Genomic DNA, 13,221 nt, shown 5'->3' with positions numbered 1-13,221 from the left:
CCACCATGGGGCCTGGACACCCAGGTGTCTGAAAGGCTGTGGAGAACTATAGACTCTGGTCCTGAAATAGCTCTTCCTTCATCGACTCCAGATGAACCAACCCACAGAGAGCACAGCGTGAAAGAATTGCCAGAGAAATACTCAGAGAACTTACAACGAGGCCTCTAATTCACAGCAGCCTAGAACCAGCTGGTCTCTCTGTGCTTGGGTCTGGGTGTGGTAGCTGTGGTAATCTCAGCTGCCTGCTATCATCACAGTACATGACGGACCTGGTGTGGGGCTCCGCGGCATGTTCCAAGGAGAAGAAAAATCTTGTGGTTTTAAAAGAGACATGGCCAAAGCTGGAGCTTTAAAAAGCCTGTACATTTAGTGAACGTAGAACAAGTAAATTTGAAACATATTTAATGGAGATATATTTATGTGCCATTAATTCTCCTGGAGGCTAACTTATGCATAATGTTGGCATTCAATAGATGTTGATGTCACACCGCTTAGAATCGTTTCAAAGAGACATTTGGGCAAAATGAATAAAATGACATTTGATGGATTTTATGATCCAATTACTCATTCCCAAGGTATGTATTTTCTTTATAATTACATGCTTTTTAGACAAATATGAAAGATTTTTGGTGTAGATTTAGTAATCTTGAAATTCTCATTGTATTCACTTGGCGATGGCCCCTGCTGGGACAATGGTACTTTCTTCTGTTTAAGTGCTGTTAGCTGGGCTGAGTAAAAACTACGTAAAGAAGAGGGTAAGGCACACTCTTCCTATATTGATCTCAACTTACACGTCCTGAGAAATCCTAACCCCCCAAAAGAGATAATAAATCATAGTTACTCGACGTAAGAGAGCAAGGATCAGTCAAAGCCTGAGGAATCATGTTGAAGTCAGGCTCAAATGGCACTTTGTACCTTTCACCATTACAGCTTCTTTTTCTGCCTTATTTCTTTACTGCACGTATCTCCTTATGGGCAGTGGATTCCTTCAGGGCCATGACTATAACTAAGTCATCTTTGCATCTAGCATCTAGAATAGACAAGGCTTACAACAAATGTTTTCTCTTTTAGGTCTGGCCACCTTTTCTCCTTTGTCATAAATATTACTTTTGCTGAAGATATACATGACTAGTTAACATTCTGATGCCCCTGAGTTTTTGCACATGCTTTTCTATTTACCTGCAATGTTTTATCCCCGTATGAATTTTGCTAACTCCTACTTGTCTTTCAAAACTCAGCTCAAGAAACTCCTCTTCCTGGGGCACCTGAATGGCTCAGTCAGTTAAGCGTCCTTCTCTTGGTTTTGACTTGGGTCATGATGTCAGGGTTGTGGGATTGGCTCCATGCTCAGTATGGAGTCTGCTTAGGATTCTCTCTCCCTCTCCCTTGGCTCCTTCCTCCCCCACTCTCTCTCTCTCTCTCTCTCAAATAAATAAATAAATCTTAAAAAAACAGAAGTTCCTCTTCCTGGAAGTCTTCTCCAACTCTCCCCCAGTCTGATTTCTTCCTTTCTATCTGTGTGGCCCCAGCATCTGTAGAGATGTCTATCAGAGCTTTTAGCATCCGTTCTATAATTGCTGACTGGCCTTGTGGACACAGGCCACATACTATTTGGTTTTGTTCCTCCAGCATGTAGAATAGCTCAGAATTCATTGGAGATCCTCAGGCCAATGTTTGCTGAATTCACAAATGGGTAAATGGACAAGGAGCAAATAGTGGACACAGAAACAATCAATTAACAAGACAGGAAACAATAAATGTTGGCGGGAATGTGGAGGAAGGGGAACCCTCTTACATTGTTGGTAGGAATGCAAGCTGGTACAGCCACTCTGGAAAACAGTATGGAGGGTCCTCAAGACATTAAAAATAGAGCTACCCTACAACCCAGCAATTGCACTATTAGGTATTTACCCCAAAGATACAGATGTAGTGAAAAGAAGGGGCACATGTACCCCAATGTTAGTAGCAGCAAAGTCCACAATAGCCAAACTGTGGAAGTTGAGATGTCCTTTAACAGATGAATGGATAAAGAAGGTGTGGTTCATATATACAATGGGATATTACTCAGCCATCAGAAAGGATAAATACCTACCATTTACATCGACATGGTTGGAACTGGAGGGGATTATGCTAAGTGAAATAAGTGAAACAAAGAAACACAAGTATCACATGGTTTCACTCATATGTGGAACATAAGGAATAGAGTGGAGGACCATAGGGGAAGGGAAGGAAAACTGAATGGGAAGAAATAAGAGAGGGAGACAAACCATGAGAGACTCTTGACTCCGGGAAACAAACTGAGGGTTACAGAAGGGACGGGGGGTGGGGGGAATGGGGTAGCCAGGTGATGGGTATTAAGGAGGGCACGTGCGGTGATGAGCACTGGGTGTTGTACACAACTAATGAATCGTTGAGCACTACATCAAAAACTGATGGTGTACTATATGTTGGCTAACTGAACATAATAAAAAAAAGAAAAAGAAGTTTTATTTGAGTATAATTGACACACAATGCTACATTAGTTTCAGGTGTACCACATAGTGATTCAACATCTCTATATGTTCTGCTATGCTGTAACTTTTATTCCCATGGTGTATTCATTCCACAACTAGAAGCCTATTCCTCCCATTCCCTTTCACCCATTTTGCCCATCCTGCTTGCCCCTTCCCTCTGCAACCATCAGTTAAAAGAAGCAATGTGCATGATTAGAGATTTTATACCATGTTTGATGGTTTTCATATATCAACTCTAAAAGGTTAGGCTTTGATGAAATTATCCTAGCAAACATTATTAGAAATGTTATCTATTTGATGGCCATAAGTCATTTTTACTTGGTATGAACAGTGCCTCTAAGTGTGGGGACTGTAGCAGCTGCTGTAAGGGCCCCGCTCATTACTGCACCCCTTATCACTTCACTTGTCCCAGCTTTGCTTGCCTTTCCTCTGCCAGCACCGGCGTTTCTTTGCCTGCCATTTCTTTCTCTGCTTTCCAAAGCCTACTTTGCCTCTTGCTCTGTAAGCTGGAAATGCTGAGGAATGAATGCCTTCCAGGAGCAGCTGTCAATCAATGACCAATGGTATAAATATCCCAGCTCCCACACCCTTTGTATGGGATAACTCTGAGGTTTGTGTACTATAGTGGCTCCCAGGGATTCTCAGTGGGATTGAGCCCTAGCTACCCACACTGGTGATCTATATGGGCTTTATTTTCTTCTCTGTTCTGCTTTCCTGCTCCCAAACAGTGTTTACTGGGATCATCGCCCTGAGAAATCACATTTGCTATTAGAGTAACTTCAGTCTTTTTCTGAATGAGTAGTTGGGATGTCACATTCTTCATCCATGAGTTTGTGTCTGCAGCAAAATTTTAACTAATGTAATTTGATGATCAGAGTCCTTTATTCATCAAGTTAAGAATTCTTCTCCTGGGGTGCCTGGGTGGCTCAGTTGGTTGAGTGACTGCCTTTGGCTCAGGTCATGATCCTGGAGTCCCGGGATCGAGTCCCGCATCAGGCTTCCTGCTCAGCGGGGAGTCTGCTTCTGCTTCTGACCCTCTCTCCTCTCGTGTTCTCTCTCTCATTCGCAGATAAATAAATAAAATCTTTAAAAAAAAAAAGAATTCTTCTCCTAAAAATTTCTCTTCTGAGAGTTAATCACTTTTGATAGACTCTAGAGAATATATCTCTCATTGGTGCAGAGGTCTTGCAGTAAGGTACTGCTTCCAAACTTAGCAATAAAGGAATATGCAAATCCTTTGTGAGTGAAACCAGAAAAATTCAATACACAGTGGCTCTGGGAAGAGTGATACAAAGTCAGTTCGTAGAGAGGGAAAGAATTCTAGGCTAGCCAAGATAAACTGTTATGAGATTTTCATAGAACATACTTAAGGAAAAGTTGCAAGGGTCAGAGAGGGTGTGTGGGGTATTAGTTCCTATTGCTGCTGCAACAAATTACCACCATGTAGTGGCGTAGAACAAGGCAAATTATGGAGATCTTAAATCCAAAATGGGTCTCACGAGCTTAAAATCAAGATGTTGGCAGGGTTGCATTCTGTTAGGAGGGGTTAGGAGAATCTGTTTTCTTGCCTTTTTCAGTTTTTAGAGGCCACCCCCGTTTCTTGGATACTGGCTCCCTTCCATCTTCAAAGCCAGCAATGGCCAGTTATTCTTTCTCAAGATGCCATCACTCTGATTCTGATTCTGTAGCCCCATTTAAGGACCATGGTGATTACATTGGACCACTCAAATGATCTAGCATAATTTATTTCCTTATTTTAAGGTCATCTGATTAGCAACTTAATTCCATCTGCAACCTAATTCCCCCTTGCCATGTAACATAATTTATTCATTGGTTCCGGGGATTAGAATGTGGGCATCTTTAGGGAGCCATTATTCTGCTTACTGAAGGAGTAGTGGGACAGTCATGGACAAAGTTAAAAAGAGCATCATAGAGGCAAGTGTTGCCTGTGGCCTGATACAGAGGTGAAGATGTTTTGGTGAAGCAGACCCCCCCAAAATGGGGTTTCCTTACTCAGCGTATACCTATTTGGGAGGATGGTGCTGCAAAGAACCTCGTCCAAGAAAAATTAACAAAAATCACCCAATTCCTCTCATTCTCTTTCCACTTGCTTCCATTTGCATTCTGCCAACTTGGTTCCCCATCTATTTTGGTTACAACACAAGAAGGTACAGGAAGCTCACAATAAACATCTGATTTATAAACTGACATTACGTTATGTTTTTCTTATGTGATAAATAAATTTCTCTGTGAGTTTGGTTAAGGTGCTTTTATATTATGTATGAATATCTTATCTGATCTACCTAATTCTCCATCCTTCTATCTGGACTCTACAAGCTTTATTAATGTGAATGTGCCCCTGAGCCATTTATCTATTCTCTAGGCATTAAACGTTTCTGACAACCAAATCCTGGACCTTGGTGAATTCTACTCTGTGGTGAATTGTCTAGGGACTAGCTAGCTTTCATGTTCCAGCTTCCTACATTGCAATGTGGTGTGCATTAAAAAAAAAAAAAAGATCTACATAGTACCTATCTAACGAACAGAAAGAAAATAAATAAATAAAATAAAATAAAATAAAATGAAAAATCTGCAGAGGGAATACCCATCTGCTGTTTTTTGTTCTTTTTTTTAATTGATTAGAGGTTAGGCAACATTACTGAGTATTTTTTTTTCCAAGTTGACTTTTTGGTAATGTTGATAAATATGTCACAAGTTGTTAACATGTGTTTCCAGGTAATTACTAAACCAGCAATCCATAGGTGATGCAAATCTCAAATTAAGATACTAAGTTCTCTTTTCTGGAATCCCTGGCCAACTCTGAAAATATAAAAGAATCTCATGTGTCTTGTATGTATGTGAGGTTCATATTAGTTACTGCTTGTAGCAGTAGTTTGTTTTTGCATTGGTGAATATTATTAAATTTTAATAACATACCCTGATTTATATATCTATTCTGTTCTAATAAAGAATTTGGGTAGTTTCCAGTTTGGGGCTATTAGAAATAGTATTGCTAGAACATATTTTTACACATCTTGGTGAATATATATATACCTTTCTATAGGGTTACTTAGGAGTGGAATTGCCAGGTCATAGAATATGCTTATTCTTTTTTTTTTTTTTTAAGTTTTTATTTATTTGAGAGAGAGAGCACAAGCAGGGGGAGTGGCAGGCAGAGGGAGAAGCAGGCTCCCCACTGAGCAGGGGGCCCCATGCGGGACTCGATCCCAGCACCCTGGGATCATGACCTGAGCCGAAGGCAGACGCCTAACCAACTGAGCCACCCAGGTGCCCCAGAATATGCTTATTCTCATCCTTAGTAGATACTGCTATGTTTCCAAATTGGGTGTACCAATTTGCACTGCTAGCAGGAGTGAATGGGAGTTTCACTTCCTCCACACCCTTGCCAATTCACGGTACTGTCAGTTTCTTTGTTTCTGTCCTGTCCTGTCCTTTTTTTTTTTTTTTTTTTTGCCATTCTGGTGGCTGTGTTATGGTGTCTCATTGTGATTTTTAATTTGTGGTTCCTGATAGCTAGTGAAGTTGAGTACTTTTTATATGTTCACTGCCAACAATTTGGATACCCTCTTTTGTGAAGTACCTGTTCAAGTCCTTTGCCCATTTAAAAAATTGTGAGGGTCTGTCTTTCTTTTTGTCATTTTATATGAATCCTTTGGCAAATATATGTATTATAAATGAATACTCCTGTTTGCACTCTATTGATAGTGTCTTTTAATAAGCAAAGGTTTTCATGTTTATGCAGTCCAATGCAGCAATTATTTCCTGTATGGTTAGTGTTCTTCTGTGTGTCCAGATTAAGGAAACTTTGTTCACCTCCAGATTGGGAAGTTATTCTCCTGTGTTATTTTCTAGAAGCTTTGTTGCTTTTCCTTTTGCAGTTTAGGTTTATCATCCATCTGGAATTAATTTTTGCGTTTGGCTTGAGGCATGGATCAAGGTTCGTTTTATTCCCATATGGATACTCAATTACCCCAGTACCATTTACTGGAAAGACAATTCTTTTCCCACTGAATTGCAGAGGGCCTTTGTCATTAATCATGTGACTGTGTAAATGCAGATCTATTTCTGGGCTTTCTGTTCTGTCCCTTTCATCTCTTTGTCAATTTTTGCACCAATACTACTCTGTTTTAATCACTGTAGCTTTCTAAAAAAACTTGATACCTGTTATGTTCTTCAACATTGTTCTTCAAAATCGTCTTTACTACTCTTAATCTTTTGCATTCTATATAAATTAAATTTCCATAAAAATTGCTGGAATTTTTATTGTAATTGCATTGAAACTGTAAATCAAATATCAAATACAATTAAACATAAATTTGGGGGGAAATCCACATTTTTACAATGTTGTCTTCCAATTCATGAACATGTACATTCCTCCATTTATTTATTCTTCTTGAATCTCTATTAGTAATATTTTATAATGTATATAGCTTTGTACATCTTTTGTCAGATTTGTCACAATATTTGATATTTTTGTGTTAATTTAAGTGGTATTTTAATAATGCAATTTTGTTACTAACTTATAGAAATATTTACAACAACCTTGCTAGATTCACTTAAAAATTCTGATAGTATTTCTTAATATCTTGAATTGGTGTTAAACTTCTGAATTTACCAAAATGAACATGAACTTTTTATCCTTTATTTTTATAATATGAACTCTGCTGGCTGCTTTTAAAATGTTAAGCCAATCTTGAATTTTAGGAATAAATCCAATTTGGTCATGATGCATTATCCTTCTTAAATATTGGTAGATTATATTTTCCAAGTTTATATTTAGGTGTTTTGGGTTTATGTTTATGAGAGACATTGCCTTTAATTTTTCTTTCTTGTACAGTGCTTGTTAAATTGCGATAATATTACAGTGGCCTCATACAATGACTTGGGAAGGATTACCTCGATTTTTATTCTCTGTAAGAGTTTGTGCAAGGTTGGTGTTATTCTTTCAATTTTTGGAAGAAATCACTGGTGAAACCACCTGGCCCTGACTTTATTTTGTGGGAAGTTTTTTTTTTGTTTTTTTGTTTTTTTTTTTTTTTTGACTGTGTGTCAGTCAGGGTCCAAACAAGAGACAGATACCACACAGAAATTTGAATAAAAGTTTTGTATAAGAATTATTAACTATTTACAGTGTTTTAGCTATTACAAGGGAGTAAAAGAGAACTCTCTAAAGTTACTCTAGGGCTGAAGCAGAATACCCAAGGCAGAAACAAACTTGGAAGTGGGGTGTTCCCTCTCAGTTTGGGACTCAAATATTGTGGAAGGAGGCATGACCATAGCCTACTGATACTGGAGAAATTTTCTGGGTTGCCCTGCGGGAGAGCCAATCCACAGCTAATAGGCTGACGCTACAGGCACAGAATCATGGGTGAGGAAAGGCAGACTGAAAGCTAGCTGAAGTGCTAGCTGGCCTAGGCTGGCACATAGGAAAGTTGAGGAGGGAACCTCGTATTGGGATGCTGGCCGACTAAAGGCTTATCGGCAGGGAACTATGGGCCAGGGCTAGCAGGCTGGTGGATGAGTGCCTCTAGGTGTCAGCATGTTGCTGGCCATGTGCACATAGGAGCAAATGGGGGAGAGCACACTGGAATCAGGAGGAAAGGGTGCTCCGCTCTCCAAACATCTGGCACCCTCTACAAGCAAAGTTTAACATTGTTGCCAGCCTGCAGAGGAGAAATAGTCTAACATCACAAAGTAATTAAGGGTGGATTTGGAGCTGAGAGATAGCTGATACAATTAGATTTAATTTTGTAGGCAAATGTAGGACTATTTAAATTTTCTAATTCTTATGTCAGTTTTGATATGTTGTGTTTTTCATGGAATTTGTCCAATTCATCTAAATTTTCAAATTTAGAGTCAACTTTGTTTGTAGTAATGTCTTACTATTGTCTTAAATGTATATAGGATCTATAGTGATAGCCCATTTATTGTTTTTAACATTGGTAATGTGGTTTTTATTTTCTTTTTTTCTAGATTAGTCTTGCTAAGTATTTATTAATTTTATTAGTATTTTTGAAGATGTATTTTGTTGCCTCAATGATTTTCTCTAATGTATGTTTGTTTTCTATTTCAATTTTTTCTGCATTCATCTTCATCTTTTCTCCCATGTACCTTCTGCTTTCTTTTGGCTTGATTTGCAGTTCTTTTACTAACGTCTTGATATAGATGCTTGCATTGTATATTTTAAGCATTTTTTCCCTTTCTAGTTTATGCATTTAAGACTACACATTTTATGTGAACACTCCTTTTCTTTCATCAGGCAAGTTTCATATGTTGTGTTTTTATCATTGAATTAAAAACATTTTTAAATTTCTATTGTGATATATGTGTGTATTTTATATGTATAAAAATTTTATAATTTTATAATGTATATAATTTTATATATGTGTATATATATAAAATTATATACATATATAACAATTTTATATACATATATATAAAGTTTGTCCATGGATTATTTAGAACTGTTTTGCTTACTTTGCGAGCATTTGTAGATTTTTAGTTTAAATTCATTGAGGTCAGAGAATATATTCTGTATGACTTTAATTACTTTGAAATTTGCTGGAAATTTGCGTTATGGCCATGCATATGGCCTATCGTGGTTGCTATCCCAAGTGCACTTAAAAAGGATGTGTATTCTGAAGTTGTTGGATGCAGTGGTTTGTTATGGCAAATAGGTTAAGTTTATTAATTATGTTATTCTAATCACCTGTAATATATTTAATAATTTTCTTGGATTGCTTATTCTATTAATTGCTAGAAAAGTTATAAACCTACAAGTATATATATTTATCTATTTCTCCACTTCAGTCAGCTTTCGCTTTAGATATTTTGAGGCCATATAAATTGCTGCATACCATTTTAGAATTATTATATATTCTTTAGATTGACACTTTTATTGTTATGGAATCTCTCTCTTTAACTATAGTAATACTTGCTGCCTTAGATTTTATTTTGTCTGATATTATTATAGCTGCAGCAGACATGTTTTGGCTAGATAGTACATGGTATATATTTTCCAACCCTTTACTTTCAACTTGTAAGGTATGCATCTGTCTCTTACATGCATGCACAATGACATCTTATTTGCTTTATCTTGTGCAATCATATCTGTTTTTAATTAGAGTGTTTGTTCTCTTTCTAGTCAGTGTACTTACAGACATACCTGGATTTAAACATATCACCTTATTGTTTGCTTTCCGGTTTTTTTTAGCCTGTTTTTTTTTTTTTTTCCCATTTATGGCTTTTTTTTGCTTCAATCATATAAACTGTTAAAATTACTTCATTTCTACCATTCACATGAAGTTATACGATCTTTTTCATTTATTTATTTATTTATTTATTTATTTATTTATTTATTTATTTATAATTCCAGTATTCATTCTAGACTGATGACTGTCTAACTTAAGTCAGTAAATCTAACTTTATGGACAAAGTCTTATGATACCTTAATTCCATTTATCCATTACTTACTTTTGTGGTATTGTCATTATGTATTTTGACTCTACAGATATTTTAAATTATAAAAGACATTATTACTATTGTTACAAAGAGACAATATTCATTTGCAATTACTGAATACTTAGCCTTTCTGGTTCTCTTTGTTCCTTTCTGCAGTAACATCTTTCCATCTGGGATTATTCTCTTTCTGCCTTAGTTTTTAAAATTTATGTTTATTTTTTTTAGAAGTTTGCTCCTGATGGTTACAGTGTCACTGTGTTTGTTTGAAAATGCCACTATGTAGCCTTAATTTTTTGAAAGCTATTTTTCTTGTGTATGCAATTCTAGGTTGGCAGTAATTTTCTTTTAGCACTTTAAAACCATTATTCTATTGTCTTTTTGCGCCATAGTTTGTGTTAAAAAGTTCATCAAAATTCTATTGACGCTACCCTAAAAATCATGTATGTATTTTCTGTTTATCAGGTACTCTTATTTTTTTTAAATCTTTGGTTTTAAGCAGTTTCATGGATATAGTTTTATCTGTATTTATCCTGATTGAAATTTGTAGTGTTTCTTCAATGTGTTACTATTTTTTGTTTGTTTTGGAAAGCAAAACAAAAAAAAGTGTATCTCTTCTGTTCCATTATCTCTCTCCTTTCCTTTTCAGATTCCAAGTTCTTTTCATCATATCCCATTTGTCTTGTAAGCTTTTTTCCTGTGTTTTTAATTCTCTTTGTTTCTCAGAAAAAAATATAAATTCTAATATTTTCTTCTGATCTGTCTTCTAGTTCACTTATCCTCTCTGCTGCTATGTTTGATCTGTTACTACTCCCATTTATTGAATTTTTTAATTTCAGTGTTGTAATACTGGGCTCTATATTTTCTAATTGGTTTTTAAAGAAAATAGATTCCAGTACTCTGATGAAAATTTCCATCTTTTTTTCCTATTTTGATTATGTTACTTATAGTTATTTAAAACTCCAAATCCAATAATTCAAATATTTACTTTTGAACTTGTTTCTAAAGACTGTTTTTTTTTTTCTCTTGATTTTTGGTCATATGATCCTATATTGTGGCTTACTTTGTAAATTTGACCTAATGCCAAGAATTATGTATGAAAAATTGTAGATACTGTAGATAACATCTTCCTTTAGAGAGGACTTAATTTTCTTTTGACAGGCAAATAGACCACAGGGAGATCATCTTGATCCCCTGGACTTGGGTCCAGACTCAATGTGAGGGCTGATGAGATCTGTTCTATTTCAGTGTTGTCTTTATTTCTAGAGCCTACCTCTTCAAGGATCTCAAGGATAAGTCTGGTATGATTATTAGAGATTCTCTTTCTTGACAGGCTATGAACTTCAGTTTTTGCCTTCCAAGGACTGGGAGACTACTGAAATGTCTGCTTAGATTTTTAGCATCTTAGCAGCTGTTTTCTGCTTGGTTTTCTTGGCAATTTGCCTCACACATGTGCAGCTTAGGAGTTGAAAAATACCTCAAGGAAAAATTGCACATATAATATCCACTTTACATTTCTGCTGTTTGATTTTCTCTCAGATCATGACTTCTCAAGTTCTAGCAGCCTTGGGAGCCCTGTACAACAATTTTCAACTCCCCTGTCAATGAGACTGTTATAAACTCTTAGCTGATGCTCTTTGTTCAGCACCTATGTTCCATAAAGAAAATTGGCAAATGCCTGGAGGGGCACAAATGGCAACTAGTGTAGTGCTCATCTCTATGTATTTTCCTTCTATCTGACATTTTGGTCTTTCATGGCTGAGGTACACTTGGAAGGAACAATGGGACTTCCACATCAAAGAGTCTGTATAGAGTAGACTGCAAGAAAACCAGGGATGGTGGTGAGGATAGGCGCAGACAATAGAAGAAAAAAACCTAGAATCATAGAAGTTGCAGCCAGATGAATCCCAGCAAGGGAGTTCAGGTAAATCTACAGAAATGCCCCTGAGAGACTAAGAATTGGCTCAAACACCTGCTTGGCCCAAAGAGCAAGAAGCCATCTGCTGCGGACTGCATGTTTATGTCCTCCCAAAATTCGTAAGTTGGGATCTTAATCCCTACAGTGATGGTATTTGGAGGTGGGGGTTTTGGCAGATAATTGGACAAGAGGATGGAGCCCTCATGGATGGGATTAGTACCCTCATAAGAGGAGACATGAGAGTTTGCCCCTGTTCTCTGCTCTCTGCCACATGAAGGTAGCCATTTGCAGACCAGGTAGAAAGTTCTTGTCAGACACCAGATTTGCTGGTACCTTGATCTTAGACTTCCTAGCCTCCAGAACTATGAGAAATAAATTTCTGTTTTTTAAACCACTCAGTCTACAATAATGTTATAGCAGCCTAAAATGACTGAGACACCATCTTAGGGCAGTACTGGTTCAAGTAAGGGAATGGCTTTCTTATCTTTTCTTTCCTGCCCATACTCCAACATGTTCTGGATTATTAATAGCAAATAGATAATGTGAGTGATGGTGAAGAAAAATAAGAGAAGAGGGACCCCTTCTTCTCTCTCACTCAGAGACTGTGCAGTATGCTCATGTCAAGAGCAAATAGGAATGTCATGAAATTACCTACACTTTTCAGTAATTCACTAGGTTTTCCCAGCCCAATTTCAGTGGATAAACACCTGTATCACTGATGCTTGGGTTCCAGTCAGCTCTACATGGCAGCTGTATGGGAACTCTCAGAATGCAGCTTAGAAGGCAGAAAGGATCTGAAAGCTGAAAGCCCAATCCCTGTTGAAGAGGAACCCTGAAGAGCAGAAATGAACCCAATATGCTCATATTTTTTTTCCTGGAATTCTGGACTTCTCCATTCTGGGCTTATTAATTCCACCCCATTTCTAAGCATTAAATAAATATAGCTCTGAAAAAAAGGTGTTTGTGTTCCAGTGACAAATATAATCCATGTAGTTGTTAAACGGGAAATTCCAGAATCCTCCTGTGGCCTTGCCTCCTATTTTGCAGGAAGAAGTCTTTCCCCAAAGACTGGGTTGACTAGAGCCTCTGTCCCTAGAGGGCCTCATTGGAAGTTGGTCTTTGGAAGTTCTAACATAAACATACTCCCACCCACCTGGCTCATGTACAGCCCATGAACAACTTGGCTCTTCTTCCCAGCAGAGCAGTTTTCTGTATGAGTCACTTACTTCTGTCTCTTTATTTTGGACTTTCTGCCTCAAGGGACCTTGAGGATCCATCCAATACTGTACTGAGAATGCTTTCAGTACTTGG

This window comes from Phoca vitulina, unplaced genomic scaffold (genome assembly GCF_004348235.1).
Source record: "Phoca vitulina isolate PV1807 unplaced genomic scaffold, GSC_HSeal_1.0 scaffold24, whole genome shotgun sequence".
Lineage (NCBI taxonomy): Eukaryota > Metazoa > Chordata > Mammalia > Carnivora > Phocidae > Phoca > Phoca vitulina.
Note: the sequence above shows the minus strand (reverse complement) of the source record.